This window comes from Crinia signifera, chromosome 5 (assembly GCF_055691185.1).
Source record: "Crinia signifera chromosome 5, ASM5569118v1, whole genome shotgun sequence".
NCBI classification, from domain to species: domain Eukaryota; kingdom Metazoa; phylum Chordata; class Amphibia; order Anura; family Myobatrachidae; genus Crinia; species Crinia signifera.
The window spans coordinates 274,312,975-274,319,400 of record NC_139221.1 but is presented as its reverse complement, the minus strand read 5'-3'; the positions used below and the strand labels follow the sequence as shown (position 1 = coordinate 274,319,400).

At 37.5% G+C, this 6,426-nt stretch overlaps 1 long non-coding RNA gene across 1 annotated transcript; it reads left to right on the top strand.

Annotated features, from left to right (window-relative positions):
- Positions 1–5,040: 5,040 nt before the first annotated feature.
- On the top strand, positions 5,041–5,541 carry LOC146079705 (uncharacterized). The gene is made up of 2 exons (XR_014474705.1): positions 5,041–5,136; positions 5,386–5,541. It is a non-coding gene; the product is annotated as an uncharacterized LOC146079705 (long non-coding RNA).
- The last annotated feature ends 885 nt before the right edge of the window (positions 5,542–6,426 follow it).

Here is a 6,426-nt window from a genome sequence, read left to right as displayed (position 1 = left end):
CTCTTCCTAACCTTCTGTTTATGCTCGCTTCTATCCCAGCTGTGTCACCCCAGTTTGTCTGTCCCTTAGCTTTAGAATGTAAGCTCTAACAAGCAAGGCCCTCTCTCCTCATTTGCTTTTCTTAGACTATATCTCTGCCACTGTCATGATTGCATCAGTGTCCACTTTTGCAACTGCCTTTTTTACTTACAATGTACAGTACTTGTCCTAATTTGCATTCGTACTGTAAATCACAATTTTCTTGAATGTAATCTTTGGGTAGCAGTTGTATCAATTTTTTACAGCTAGAAAATGTATATTTTCCTGTAAGCATATATTCTAATATATATAATAAAATACATCTGAAAAAATAAAGAGTACTGTACATTATGTTAATAAAGCATTATGATATTTAGCTGGCTTTAATTAGCCTGGAGCTTGATCCCAACACAGGTTGGATGTCACTGTAGGAAAATGTCATATTCTCTATAATACAGTCAATATGTATGCAGTCCACCAGACTTGTGTCATTCTCATTAGAAAGTAATTTATCCTGTACAACATCTGTGCACGACATTTGGCATACGACTGCCTGTCACATTTTATCAAAAATATTTCTTGGCCGATGAATGTTATTTTGCATTAATTGATCGTTTAAGCAAAGCAGTCACACTGGATAGTTGGCTTATTAAGCACCTGACCCAACTGATGAACAAACAGATTAATTACATTCTAAATAGCTGGAAGGGATGTGACTGCTATGACATTGGCATATGTTTCTCAAGTCAATGAGTTATGTATCTATCAAATTATGTCATGAGTAGCACTTGTAATGTCCCTTTGGTGTGAATGAGGGATGACCTACATAGGAAAACAATAAAAACAATATTTTATGAATACGATCAAATAATAACAGCTGTAGACTTCATTGTCATTTTCGGACACTTTTTGCACAACCTGACATTTCGAACTATGCAAACAATGACAGGCGCAATCTAAAAAGTGTGGGGAATAACTGACATAATGGATGAGATGTAATAGGATGAGAGATTCAGAAAGTGAGATTTGGTAATAAATCTCCAGTTTTTTTTAAAGCGGCAATCTTTTACACTTCAAAATTAAACTGGGTTTGTAGTGTAAATGATTGCCACTTTAAATAAACTGGAGATTTCTTACCAAATCTCTCACTCAAGGTTGTGACCAATGGGAATTCCATCAATGCCATTCAATCACCTTACAGGCATCACTGGGAAGCACCAGGGGCTCATTTGACTTCCATTGTCACTACAAATCCAGATTGGTATGCTAAAAAGGAATCCAATAAAATCAGTTTAACTTCAACTTATAAGCACAGGGTTTCATCCAGCTTATTATTAGTCAGGTGGAGAAACAAGAGATCAATCAAGCTCAGGACCTCTCACATTGTTTAGTTGCACTGTGAAACATTTCAGAAAGTCAAACATCTGCTGCTGCTCCAATGCCAGCTCCAGTAGATGTGGGCACACATTGTCAGATCTGGATACATTATCTCTTAATATAGGATGGGGAATCAGGCTCCGATTGCTCACAGGGAATATCCCCGGTGTTCCATTACATATCCGATGCCTGTTTTGGTTACTGACATGTGGCCCTACCCTTGCAGACAGCCCACCATACTCCTTACACTGCATTGTCACCATTCATTCTGGTATTCCATCTCTGTAGTACAGTAACTTTGCCATCCAGTGATGCTGATATGGCTACACCACATGTTATACTTCTGGGCCTCTTCTAAAAAAAATCCCAGGTCCTCTGTCAGTTACAAATCTGGCCTGTAAACATTTACATAGTCAATGCTCAATTTAGACGCCAACGAAGGGAAAAATATCTTACATCATCTTCTTATTTAAAAAAAAATAAAATGCAGATGCACACTCTATAGTACCAAGCAGATGCACACTCTATAGTACCAAGCACTTATAATCAAAATGAGAATAATAAACTCTGCAATCTAACATAGAACAAAATTGAGGTGCTTAGCATAATTTTTGGCCAAAAATATATGGGCCCACAACCATGACCAGATGACTTCATCTGGTGGGTCCCTAACACTAAGGTTCAAGACCAGGGCAAGTCACCTCCCGGGCCAGCACCGGCCAACCAACCCAGTTCAGAGTTTAAACTGTTAGCGTTAAATAAATAAGAAGCAGAAGGAGTGTTACATTGGAGGAATGTAATTATTAGAATGTTAAATATTAAAATTATTCTTGTTTTTCTTTTCTGTTTAAAAAATTGCATATATATAAGACCATTAGTAAAATAAATACTGAGCTCAACAGATGATGATCCCGTTGCATATCCTCAAAGACAGTGATTCTCAAACTGTGGGTCCCAACCTTTTCAGCATGGGGGTCACAACTCCATGTTGCTGAATATCAGACTGATGACTTTTCTAGGAGTCTGAAAAATCTATTGAATTGTCGGTTATTTTAGACTCCTCACATCATTTAATGCCTCCACAATGCTGCCATGTATGTGCTGTCTGCTGACTACACATGTGATGACCTTCTGCAGTAACTTGCTGGGGTCCTGAAATTATTTTTATTGACTATTGGGGTCCCAGAGCAAAATAGTTTGAGGACCCCTGCTCTAGGGGAGTCCTTACTTCAAATATTGTCAAACAAATCAGATGTAATAAAACTATTCATCATGTTTAAATATAAAATATCCTCTCTGTAGCTTTTAGGTTCCTACAAGTCTGACAAGGATCACAGATATCCCACAAAAAAGTCTGTATGCATTCCCATGAAATAAGGCAAGTGAGCTCAGTGGCAGCACACTATCGTAAGATTACCGCCGATCTGGTGGACGTGGGTGAAACCACAATTATGTTCCAAAGAAAAGTGACATGAGACACTGTGCATCTGTAGGCCTTTAGGTTTAAACCATGTTCTCAGAACCGTTCTTTAATAGTGTGGGTTGTTCTGCCCACATATTGCTTGTAGCATACTCAAGTTAGGATATAAAATGCATATCTAGATTTAATGTTTAGAAATTGCTTAAAATAAAATTCAGCCCCTGCTGAGGTGGGCAAAAGAGAGCATCCTATTTCCCAAATGGTAACAAATAGGTGGAAATTTACTAAGCTAAAATCGTATAAAAAAATGTGTATTTGTATAGTAAAATACAAATTGTTTATGCGTATAAGTATATACTGTACTATCCCAAAAAAGAAAAAAGAGGGTTTGTCAATGGTGTGGTGCACCTATAGTATCTCCTAGGGTAAAATATAACCTTTATTGGTACATTTAAAACTAGCGAAATATATAACACACACAAAACGTAATATTAATACAGTGACTACAAAGAAAGAATAAAGTGTGTTAAAATTTGGTGGCTTCCTGGCAACGCACCTTTGGATATATGTATGTAAATGTTTAATTCAAAGGTTTATTTACTGACACTTAATAATAAATAAATAAATGTATGAGTATTACTGTCCTTGTGTCTTTATTATACTGTCTGTTCAATGCTGTTCATACATTGCATTTGTCTCAAGACAATAAAAGGTCCATATACACTGGGCGACTATACCCAGTGTGTATGGACAGCGAGGATCACTATCATCGCTGCAGGGAAAGCCGCTCAGTGCATACACACTGAGTGGCTTTCCCCCTGCCCGATGACAACGGAGGGGGGGGGGGGGGGGGGGGACGGCGTTGCAAAGTGGAGCTATATGCAAAGCCGTCCTGAACACCGCTCATCTGCTGGTATAATCAGCAGATGAGTGGCTTTCCCGGCGATGTTGCAGGAGTGCGCAGCAGCGCTCACCGCTCATTGCCGGGCCATACACACTGGGCGCCATTGAGCTGAAAGTCGCTCAAACCTGCTGTTTTGAGCGACTTTCAGCTCAAAGTTGCCCAGTGTGTATGGGCCTTTAGTGTGGTGCCTGCAGGTTCATGGTTCTATAGTGAAATCAAACCAAGTCACCAAGAAAGAGTTTTTGTAATTGTCCCCTTTATGTTACAGTTGGAATAAACCTGGTCCAAATTATTATATCTAGCACAGAAATATAGTCTATGTATAGACCGCACTCACACTGAGTGTAATGCAACACGGGGTGCCAGACAAAGGGTGCACATAATCAACATGCAACCAATTATAGTCCAGGGTGTTTCCAAAACTGTTCAAGTTAATGGAATGTCGGGCACTCGCCTCATAAAGAATCCAACACAATGTGTATAAAAGTCCAAAGTATAGGAGTTTTATTTTCAATTGGTCAAGTCGATTTTTACTGTCATGCAGATAGGTTATGCCCCGACGTTTCGGTCCTATGCGGACCTTTTTCAAGGAGCTTTCTCAAATAAAGTTCAGTGAAATCAACGGAGTAGGGAAGAAAGAGCCCACTGGTGCCTGGAGCAGCTGAACTTTATTTGAGAAAGCTCCTTGAAAAAGGTCCGCATAGGACCGAAACGTCGGGGCATAACCTATCTGCATGACAGTAAAAATCGACTTGACCAATTGAAAATAAAACTCCTATACTTTGGACTTTTATACACATTGTGTTGGATTCTTTATGAGGCGAGTGCCCGACATTCCATTAACTTGAACAGTTTTGGAAACACCCTGGACTAGCACAGAAATATATATATATATATATATATATATATATATATATATATATATATATATATATATACAACCCAATAGTGTTATTTAGGCGCCCTTCAGTGATTAGACAATATAATATGTTATGTCTTTCCAATCAATGTAAAAAAATTATTATTATCCAAGACTTCTCATTAAGTATAAAACATTTATTTATAAAACACATAAAATGCAAGTGCTCTTGGAAAAGGAGTATTCTCTTTGAATCAGGATCATACCAAGTACCCGACGCGTTTCGTCTCTTTATGAGACTTCATCAGGGGATTGATACTTATAGTATGAATCTATAAAAATAGAGCATGATTGTAAATACATAAAATAGGAAAGACATTAGTAATAATTTATAATCTTTTTATATATATAATTATTTGCAGTATTTAATATATATGCGATATAGTAATTAATGCACTTTATTTGCAGTAACTACTTTCAGTACACTTTGAAAATACAGTGTGAATAAAAATTATCCCTACTATTCTACAAGCTAAAAACAACTTTAATTCAATTAAGGTATGCCAAAGTATTTATTTATTCATAATTTGCATTCCTGACAAAGTTCTTATTGAAAATCTCAATGATTTAATAATTGTCAATGCCAACAGACTCCTAGTCATTTCTTCTTCTCTCATCCTCTTGTTCTGATTCCCTTCTGTTCGCCATCTCTGTCTTTTCCATTGTTTTTTAATCAAAAAAAGATTATAAATTATTACTAATGTCTTTCCTATTTTATGTATTTACAATCATGCTCTATTTTTATAGATTCATACTATAAGTATCAATCCCCTGATGAAGTCTCATAAAGAGACGAAACGCGTCGGGTACTTGGTATGATCCTGATTCAAAGAGAATACTCCTTTTCCAAGAGCACTTGCATTTTATGTGTTTTATAAATAAATGTTTTATACTTAATGAGAAGTCTTGGATAATAATATTTTTTTTACATTGATTGGAAAGACATAACATATTATATTGTCTAATCACTGAAGGGCGCCTAAATAACACTATTGGGTTGTGTATTGGATTGTATAGGATCCCTCTAGTAGGGGGTCTAGTGTTATTGGCGACCGCCTGTAGTCTAGCGCAAATTGTTAGTGATATTGTTTGGATATATATATATATATATATATATATATATTTGCCTATGCAGAAAAAATAGGACACTGAAGTGTAAAGTGAAAGAGAATTGACATAACTTTCTCTCCTGTTAAGGGCAGAGCAAGGGACAATTTGTTACAGTTTATTAATACGGCAACTTAGTAGCTGTACAAAAGAATCACTAGATACATCCACATTAGTTATACAGAAGTTGCTGTAGCCTGAACTACCTAGGATAGACTGGTATGTCAGCTTACATAGGATCAGGCTATATTAATTAGCAATTGTTGACCAGTGTTCTGTCGTCGCCACAAACTGGGCCAAGGTTTATTTAAGAACATGGTCACATCACCAAGGTGACTGAATATTCTTAATACTTAGAGTACAACCTAGAGAAGGGGTGACCAAACCTGTCCTCAAGATCTACCAACGGTGCATGTTTTCCAGGCAATCTGTGGGTCTGTAGTAGGAATGAATGCGGCAGGTTTGAAAATGTGACAGTCAGTAATAACTACAGCTGTGCACCAGCTAGGTAACCTGGAAAACGTGGACCGTTGGTAGATCTTGAGGACCGGTTTGGCCACCCCTGACCTAGAGTTATGCGTGTGTACTTTGGTTGAAATATATGTGTTGACACCATAGGCGAATCTAGGGGGTGGTCCGGGGTTGCACAGGACCACCCATTAGCCCATTTAGTAGTTGAGG